Source organism: Abramis brama, assembly GCF_963993115.1.
Source record: "Abramis brama genome assembly, chromosome: 3".
Lineage (NCBI taxonomy): Eukaryota > Metazoa > Chordata > Actinopteri > Cypriniformes > Leuciscidae > Abramis > Abramis brama.
Genome location: NC_139965.1, coordinates 58,337,273 through 58,347,839, shown reverse-complemented (window position 1 = coordinate 58,347,839; position 10,567 = coordinate 58,337,273). Strand labels below are relative to the sequence as shown.

General features: G+C 38.7%; 1 long non-coding RNA gene across 1 annotated transcript in view; it reads right to left on the bottom strand.

The window, feature by feature from the left end:
* Positions 1-5,430: 5,430 nt before the first annotated feature.
* LOC311079240 overlaps positions 5,431-10,567 on the bottom strand; it is a 51,418-nt gene continuing 46,281 nt past the window's right edge. Inside the window, exons 4-5 of the long non-coding RNA XR_014605372.1 lie at positions 8,556-8,678; positions 5,431-5,700 (exon numbers count right to left, since the gene is read on the bottom strand). This is a non-coding gene — a long non-coding RNA (uncharacterized lncRNA). The remainder of the gene's footprint in view (positions 5,701-8,555; positions 8,679-10,567) is intronic.

The window sequence follows — 10,567 nt, the reverse complement described above, 5'->3', positions numbered from 1 at the left end:
CTGTGGCCTCATGGGATAGTAAAGTGTCCATCACATGCAAACTTCATCTGGGTACTTTACTCTTTTATGAGTACTGTGAATTCAGACATACCTCTTATGTTACATACTGTTTTTTGCCTACTATATAGTAGGGAAGTATGTGATTTTGTGTCTTGTTTGGCCCATTCTCAACAGCACAGCTCACTAAAAGAGAGTGTATGAGTGAGTAACAGTCGGTGCTGGGCAGAGGCCCTTATTGTTTCATTATTTCCTGATGTAAACAATGGTGTACAGTGGAGAGATTTAGATTTTTTTAGTTTGAGAGTTTTTGATGGAACTAAAGGTTCCAATTCGGTAGCGATTAAATGATCATTATCGACAAAAAGGTAAAACATTAAAACAACATTAGCCGTGTTGTTTGTAGATTTACTGCAGTTCAATGCAAGTACAATTTTTGGTGTCATTTCCTCAAAGTCCATCAGTCAAAATATCAGTCTAATCCATATTTTTAGATGTCAACATTTTATAGTGACAGTTGGGGCATGCATGCAGAAATATTCTCTGTATTATACTGTTTTATCATTGTGCTACTATAGTACTCGTCCCTTTGGTTTTTAGAAATGTCGTCAATGCTTCCTAGAATCCAGCATGGAGGCTTTGAACCCAATGACGCCAGGCTTTTGAAGGGTGCCAGCAGCGTCCGGCTCGTGTCTGTGTTAGCTCAGCTGTTAGAAGACTCCTACACACCGTCACACACCACATCTCCAGCAGGACAATGACCAAAGTTTTCAGAACTCAGATTTCACGTGTCGTTATGAACCTTTGCCAGCTATAAACCTTGTGTGATCAGCTGGAGGGTTTCAGAGGCTAGACGCAGTAAACAGCTGGGGGAAAAAAGAGGCACTTTAGTTTTGATCTTGTAAGAACAGGATGAAAAAATAACTCATGCTGGTTGTATATTTAATTTCATAGATGTTCATAATTCAGTGTGCAATAAAACACAGCATTTATATGTGTGGTCTTTTATACTGATATGACTGTGTACATGATTGATTTATTTAATATTGAAGCCTGCTTTCACTTTATAGAGTAAAAAAAGGTAATTGTGACATATCTCCCAGTTGTGACTCTATATCTTGCAATTTCAACTTTATTATTATTGTTGTGAGAAATTACTCTGCAAGATATGAACTCACATTGTGAATTAGAAAGTTATAGACTTCAGAGGTAAGAGGGGAAAATAAACAGTGCACCGGTAAATTAGACTAAAAATCTTAATCCAATTTGCTTGTAGTTGAATTAGAATCTGGCAAACACATTGTTTTTTTTATGATTATATTGAGCCATCTCTGAAGGTCACGGCTGAATCCTCTTGTGGAGAGGTCAGTGTAATACTCACGTGTGATGAGTGCAGACGGTCACAGATGAACACAGGTCACTGGCGTATCTCCAGCACACACAGCTGTTCAAATGAGGCCTGCACCTGAGCTCTTGCTTCAGATGAATGAACAGGTGGCTCCTATCATGCAGCAACACATATCTGAAATACTGTTTCCAGTTATGCAATGTGTTTGTGTGTGTCTGGGTACGTGCTGAATTAGAGGAGTCCCTCTTGAGCGAATCCACCTGGTTGATCATGCCATCCATGAGTAGTACTTTATGCAGATGTAGATTTTGTTTTCTGTAACATGTCTGCATTCAGTCAGTGCTGAAAGCTTCAGATGTGAACGTGATTTCACCGAGCAGAACATGTTCCTGGATCAACGTTCTTGTTAATCCTGGAACGACATTCCAATCAACCAATCAGTTTACAGTTAATGTCAACTTTAGGCTTAAAACAAGGGTTAGGAGCTTATACATCATTCTTATTCATATAATATCTTATCACTTCCCTCTGATTTTAAAAGGATGGTTTGGAGTAATTACAACCTAGGGTCCTTTGCACCATGACCTCGAGCCAAACACCCCCCAGAAGCCTTTTTTCCCTTGGTCGAACATTATTAAAGTTAGAGCTTATATAGAGAAATCAGCCGAATGGCTTAGTGCAGGCGCTAATGGATCCAAGGTTGTATCTCGTAAATTACCCCACTAATAATGCCCAGAATGGTACCAAACTTCTACAGTAGTACAAATAGGTTCTGTACTCATAAAACGAGGCATTGGAAAGTTTGTAAGTACATCAGGAGTTTATTTAAATAACACTTGCCTGATGGCTCATGCTACCGCTAACCCGGATGTCGAGGTCACTTCCGTGATGCATAAGGATGTAGTGTAACGACGCCCAGTTCCAGGAATGCACTAATATTTTGTTGTTAGTACCAGTTTGCAACAATTATTAGTTAACACCAAGTTGTCAACACTTCGGAAAAAATAATAAAAAATGCATCACTTTCTACCAGGACTTTTACGGGCTTTTCCCAAATCACGGAAGTGACCTCGACGTCCGGGTTAGCGGTAGCATGAGCCATCAGGCAAGTGTTATTTAAATAAACTCCTGATGTACTTACAAACTTTCCAATGCCTTGTTTTATGAGTACATAACCTATTTGTACTACTGTATAAGTTTGGTACCATTTTGGGCATTATTAGTGGGGTAATTTACAAAATACAACCTTGGATCCATTAGCGCCTGCACTAAGCCATCCGGCTGATATCTCTAAATAAGGGTGTTTGGCTCAAGGTCATGGTGCAAAGGACCCTATAGGTTGAAATTACTCCGAACCATCCCTTTACCAGGATAAGTTAGGGAAAGGGTTTGTTTTAGGGTATGGATAGGGTTTGGACTATGTTTTTGGACAGGAATATTGTTCCAGGATCAACAAAAGATGTTGACCCAGGAACATGTCTTGCAAAATCACTTCATAATGGCATAGCTATTCATCCTGAAATGAATAATGACTTGTATACTTTTTACTTTTTTAGTTGGAGAAATATTTACACGAAGAATTTCAAATGTTGTACAATACAACACAGTGTCCATATACACAAAATAAGAGAAAAGAGCCAAAAAAAAAAAAAAAATCCACTCTTAGAAGAAAAGGTCCTTAAAGGGTTATTTTAGGCACTTCATATATACAACCTTTTAGGGGGTTCCCATCATGGGACCATTTAATGGATTTAGTTTTAATATTTAATTTTAATTCAATTTTACAGCTCTTTAATTAAACACACCTGAACCAGCTAATCAAGATCGTCAGGATTACTAGAACTAGCCAGGAAAGTGTGTTTGGTGAGGTTGGAGCTAAACACTGCCGGATGTTGGGACTAGGAGCAGGACTGGACTAAATCGATGTCTACAGTCTATCGATGTATGAAGCCCAGCTCACACAGAGGTCACTTTCAAACCAAGCAGATTTTTGTAGGTCAATGCGGCAAATTCACGTGATGAACTTGAATTCCCATTGAAATGATTGGATATTGCCAGGGAAATTTGTTGAATAACGATAATTGTGACCGCACCTAAATTCTAACATTTAAATAATTGTTACTTTATTTCTCATAAATGTGACTATATCTCACATTTGCTCTTATTTCTTGCTTTAAACTGTATCTCACACTTATCTTCATTGGTCTAAAGGTGTGGTCACATTTCTTGTACAAAAAGGTCCATTGTCTGTTGTTAATAGTCTCGCGATGTATGAACCACAGATCACACAGAAGCTGATTTCTGTTGGTCAGCGCGGCGAATCCGAGTAATGAACATGTATACCGTTTAGTAAAGAATCATATTTAAATGTAATCAGCATCAGAGAAAAATATACACAGCCCTCATCAGCATTTGTAAATCATGTATAGAGATATAAGCACATAAAGAGACATCACTGCTTCAACAAGCCACCGTAAGCCCCTGCGTCTCTTGAGCGTAGTCAGTAGTGTTACGTAGTTATTTCCTTGAGGAAACTGTCATGATTTGTTATGGTCAGGTCTCAGTGGAGGGAACTACTTTGAGCAGTAACCTTTCTATTGTTTGGGTGAAGCGCTAGTCGTTGGTCAAAGGTTATACTTTGCAATGACTCAGTGTAAGGCCCCCCCGTCGAGAGTGACCTCTGTAGTTGTCACTGTCCTTATGGAGCTGGATCCCCATGGACCATCTCTGACGCAAAGGAACGCCTACTGGGAAAAGCGAAGGGGAGACTGAGGAACCCCAGCTGTGGATCTCCACAGTGCAGGGAACCCATCTAGACAAACCACATGGCCTGGCCGTAGCAGGTTCTTCTGTCTCCGGTTGTTAATGGAAAGATCAGGTGTGCGTCTTTCTCTCCACCCACACAGAGTTGTACACATTGCTCTTGGGGGTCGACCTCATATGTAGCGTCCGCTGTGCAATGCATCATCTTTTACACTTATTTAGCAACAGGTCAGCTCCGTTCAAGTTAACCTGGCTGCTATTGTGGATTATTTCAAAGCCAACAATAAACAAATGAGTCAGTGCTAATGAGTAGAGCAACTTCAAAGTTGTTTACGACAACTTTTATTGACCTAAAACTGCACTTAGTAACTTTTTGTGTTTATTTCACTGGCGGATACGACAGTGACCTTGGACTTTATACTGACACCTATTGTACCTATTATACCAAAAGGTTTTGGCAACTATTCCTATTGTGGAAAGAAGTTAATTATGTCACTCATGATTTATTTATTCTGCAGCCAAAGTTTAGAGTAATCATGTGATCTCTCAACATAGTCTCAGACATAGATGGCACGTCCATATTGCAAACAATAATGGCAAGCTTGATGAAAAGCTCTAATGTGATTAGCTTTCTTTATCCAACTTTTGGGAGTTTAAAAAATGAAATCTCCCAATGAAACTTATTCTCATGACGTCCCAATGTATATGATTTTTTTTTTTTTTTTATGAACTCAAATATATAAAAATAATCTCTTAGAGTCCATACTATATAAAGCAATTGTACAGGATTTCCAAATTGTATGCTTCATCAGATATTGATTCATCAACTGGGGTTGTATGGATTACCGTCGTGGTCACTATGTGTAGTTTTTGAAGAGTCAACTTTGGAGGTCCCAAACACTCACAGAGATGGATAATTTTTCAAAAAAATCTTTACTTCATCGCTGGAAAAATGGGCTTTCAATAAAACTTGGCTGCCTATGCAGTAGAAAGGGGGAAATAATTTTGAAATTTGTGCTACCTGACAAGAGAAAACAAAGAAAACAGGCCACTGTCTTTACTTTTGCCAAATAGGTAGGAAAACTTTAACACCCATAATGCACTGGGCATGTTGCCATCAGAGGCCACGCCCACCAGTCTGCGATGGATACGCTTACCAGAGTCAAATGCTACCTTACTTTAGTAGGAAACACTTCTTAGCAAACTAGTCATTATAGTGTCGACTTGTATTGTTCCCAGGTGCAAGAGTTTAAAGATTGAAAGTAGTGTTGTCAAAAGCACAGACTTCGGTACTGTCAGGATACAGGCACGGAGACAGAGGTAAGTGAATCCAAACACAGCTTTATTCAAGTTGACAATAGTGCAAGGAGAGTATTCAGTGAGTTCAAATGCAGATTCAGTGAAGATCACTCGGTGCAGGGCAGACAGCAGGTAAGCATGTTCACTTCAGGTTTGTAGATACCAAACAGTCACAGTTCATAAATACTTGTCTTTTCTCTTTCAGATGCAGTCAATAGTAAGCAAGCTCGGAGGAAACACTGGAAGCTCGGGAGAACAACGGATCACAGGCAATAGGAAATCAAACAGGATTCCTGGAGACAGCAGAACAATGACACAGAGGTTAGTGTTTCACAGGTGAGTATATGTTACATCTTGGAAGCATCAGAGTTTCAGGAGACAACGGATCATGGTTTATTCCTGTTGGAGGCTTGACAATGAACTGGGGCTATGGTGAGTGTTTTATAGTGCTTGATGACGAGGTTGCTGATGGTGAACAGGTGCAGGGGATTAGTAATCTGGAGAGAGTGAATGCAGGGGCACGTTCAAGTTCAAAACGGTGCGCAACGTTTTGCTACGGTTTCCCGGTTGAACGTCATGTTTCCTGGAAACGGCGTGCACCGGTGTGCAACGGGGTTTGAGATACGTTTTCTCTTGTTTGGTGGGTGTGTCAGAACTGCAGTCCAATCAGCAGCAACATGTATATAAATCACACGGTATTAAAGTGAACTCGCACAATGGGTTCAAGGAAAGTAATTTACAAATGTGTTCGATGCAGCTCGGTATACGCAACAACTGAGGATATTAGAAGACATGTTTGTCGTAAGTTTTATTGTAAAAATATAGGATATCAACATAATGATGTAGTTGTTTATATTTTTAGCTTCATTGCAAGTGTATGACATTTGGTATAGAAATAAACAATGGTAATTAAGTGCTTTTCCTAAAAATGAGAAAGAAAATACAGGGTATTAAAACAGTATGAACTACAAATAAAGTCAGTATGTGAGGCTAAATAGATGTGTTTTAGTCTGAATTAGGTAAGATGTGTGCTTCAGTTTCAGCAATCCCTTCACTCGATTGGCATGTTCTTTTTTGTTCTGGGTTGCAAGTGCAGTAACTGTAACATCGGGCATATTTTGTAGTATTAAACATATTTATACCGACTTCATCAGGCTCTGAAAATTCTTCACAAAGAACACAAAGAATGGCCTTCTCAGCTGCCATAGTTGCAACTCTTGCGTCATTAGAACAGTGTGTTCAACGCATCACCGTTTCTGTTTAAAAAACGTTGTGCAACGTTTTGTCGGGGCTGAACGCAGCCCTGGTGTGCCAAAGAGGATCCTGGGTAATGTAGTGCAGAGACAGACGGTGAACGTGACAGGTACCTATGCTGCGTTCCAGTCCAAAATTGTCATGCCCTTCACTTGCTAACTTCCCTCCGTCTCGTTCACTCGGATGTACGTCATTGCGAGTGCCCACTACTGGCGGAAACTGCAATGGGCTGAATTGGAACGTCCTAAGCCCTTGATCACTTGGAATCAGCTATGTAGTTGATTTATTATTTACATTTGTTTTCCCTTTAAGAATATGTTTAATGCAGCATCCAAATGTATATATGGTGTTTGGGTTGTTTTCAATTAAAAAAATTTGAATTAATATATCATAGAGTTGTTTGTTGTGGTGGTGATTAGACCATGTGGTGATGTCACAATCGTACTGCATTGTGGGATATATAGGTGCCTGAAGTGTACATATGAAGTAGACTCGCTCCCTCTGTCAAAATCGAGGGAACGAGGGTCTGTCCATATAAACTTCCCTCGTCCACTTCAGGAAGTGGAACACACTTCAAAATGGCGGCGGGGATTCCCTCGAGGGGAAGTGCTTAGGGAAGTTCGCAAGTGCGTGTCTAAAAGTGGACTGGAACGCAGCACCAGTCGGTTTCTGAAATTTTAAAAATGTGACGCTTTGAGCACTGTTGAGCGGAATCATAAACACCTCTGAATGGTCATTGTGTTCACAAGCTCATCGGATATGTCTGTGATTGGCTACAATGATTAAAGAGTATGATTCAGTTTTCAGTGATAAAACTACTCTAACAATAACTGTTCTGTTAATAACCCTCTGCACATCCGACTGTCTGTGGGCAGGGATACAAAAAAGCGAAAGTATAATCTATAGTTTTCCCGAAAGCTGGAGCTGTCAAAAGTAAACATCACTTTTGCTGACAAATAAATGCTCATTTACATATATTGTTGACAGTGTAACAATGCAAAGCGATTTGAAAATCGGTGGTTACACTTTAATTGTGTTCATCTGAAGAAAGAAATTCACATGCATCTGGGGTGGCATGAGGGTAAATGATGAGAGAATTTTCATTTATTTGAAATATACTTAGTAGCAAACAATCCACAAGCAAATCTGATTATTCCACTTTGTTGTCTGAATTTTTTTTGTACATACTGATATTTCCACTAGTTTTCCCAGTGTTTTCTGCATAGCAGATTATGGACTGCTGCATTATTTGGATGATTATTTTTCCATGAATGTCTATCATCAACTTTTTTTCAGATGCATCTGCCCCTAAATGGCATGTAAAAACCCAAATAACTGTGGCTGGTCGCTTTACATGTTGTTTGACAATCTCCTCCTGAACCTCCTTCGAAGTCTTTGAATAAACCACAAAGTGGACCAGACTTTAAAATAAATATTGTGATGTTATTCAGTTGAAGATCTTGTATTGTCAATGCAAGAGTCCAGCACTCTGTAAAGTCTCCTCCAGCACATCCCAAAGACTTTCAATGAGTTTAAGCTCTGGACTCAGAGGAGCCGATTCATGTGTGAAAATGATTCTTCATGCTCCACCCAACCATTCTTTCACAGTTTCAGCCTGATGAATCTTAACATTGTCATCCTGAAATATGGCCATGATGTGTCTTCATACATGGTTGTTTAAGAAATGAAAAGCTAAACACTCCATCAATTAGGGTTAGAAGAACTGTTGCCAAACATATAACATATACTAGAAACATAATCACTGCAATAATGATCCAATCATAGACTCTTAAGCATTTGCCTGTTTAAATCCAAACAGCGACTTTTTGGCCGGGCAGTGTATATTCATATATATATAACTTTTGAATCATCCACATGTGGAACTGCAACTTACACAGGTTGTACAGGGCAGAGAGCATTCGAGTGCTGGCCTCAACACAGGGTCATGTGGGAACTTCAGTGGAGGAGCGCTCTAGTTTTTATGACATCAGAATGACCTGGAAAACCAGCACGCGGTCTGAAAACAAACAGGGAAAAACTGAATTGACCCTTTGGCAACAACATCTAATGTCACACAGGGTGGCAAAAGGAGACATTCTCTTATATAAGACTGTTATATTTAATTCATATACGCTAAAGGAGCCGTGACGCACTTGACAATTGGAGTGAGGTCATTGCTGACAGCAGAGCGCTGCTGAAAAGCCCTCTAGATATATTCTAGATATATACATTTTGCCATGAAACTGCAGACAGATGCCTATCGTAGGATTTAAGCCAGTATGACGTGATTTACCCAAGGAGAACATTTTGTCCTAACCATATCCTTCCCCTTAAACCTAACCCTAACGGATCCTTAATAACACAGGGAAATGATAGAATAACACTGATAGAACCGCCTAACCCTGGTTGTAACTTGTAAGCCTAAACTTGACATCAATTGTAAACTTTTTTCCTTTAAATCTGCTGGTTAATTAGAATGTTGATCCAGGAACATGTTGTACTTGGTGAAATCACGTTAATAATCTTGAAATATTAGATGGAGTAATTTGCAAACAAAACAAATGAGCTTACATTCAGTTTGTATTGCAAGCAATTTAATGATCGAAGACAAAAATGACATTACTGTGTGTGTTAGCGTTGGTTTTCAACATTAGAAATGTTGCTGATAGTTCCTGCACAAGCAAAATTTACAACCAAACAAAAATGCATTGTATTCAATGCATTTAATTTTTTTCTACGACTTCTTGTGCCTCACTGAAGACTTAGCCACATATTTATCTGCAACTTTATCTTCAACCTTTGAAACCCAAATTATCTTTCATTTTCAATGTGTAGGCATGTTGAAAAACAAGAAAACAGAATCAAAATGATGTATGTTGACTGGAATTGGGTTTCTTAGAACAACCCCAGCCTTCTCAGGTATTAAACTACGTGTAAATATAAGAGTATCAAGAATGCAATCCATCAAAATTTACTGATAACATCTATCATTAACATAATATCGTCTCAAATCAAAATATAACTTTTTCAAATGATTACTTTCTCTAACCATAACATCTGAAGTATGAAGTATGTGCTCTAATATTGTAATGTACACTCATATAAATTTCCATTTAAACAATACAACACTACTGAGTCCATTTAAAGTCAGTCTAAATAGCTTTACATCAAGTGATACACTCTCAGTGCCTCCAAATGAAAGCCCTGAACCACTAGATGTCACCATCCGCCAAAGTTCTCAGCGAAATGATCACTGGACAACCTGTTAATGGTGAAAAAACTGGGTTCAGAGATCAGATACTGTCCTCAAGATCAGACCAAAAAGTTAAGCCTAAAACAAAGCAAGATGGCTTGTGCAAGATTTAAAACCTGTGAAGTTTAAAATGCCATTCATCATATCATAAACTCATCTAAACTAATACGGAAAATGACCTTTATTGCCAAAAATTAGAATATATTTTAACATCAAGGCTACTTGACAAGTTAATGAAGCATACTTGGACATTGTCGGTGGTTGTTCTCTAGCAGAACGGAATTAATATACTTATTAAAATAAACAATATACATTTATTGGATTTACAATTTTAGGACAAACTTTACGATTTACAATGCCAAAATAATTAAAAATCATTATCACCTTTCAGCCTTAGCAGATAGTTATTCATGTGATTTTATTTGACAACTGTTTGAATTTCTCTGAAAAAAGTGTATAAACAGATGAAACAGAATATGAAACAGAATGGACGACTGTTCTGTGGTCACTCCAAATTCCATTCTGACAGCAAGAGCTCTTTAAGAACTCTGAAGTGCTCATTCAGCATAGACCTACAGCAATGTGGGTTTGGGCAAAAGGTTTTCTTTTGCTTGCTTTTTCTCTTTTTAAAGGCAAGCGGTTCACAGCAGTTA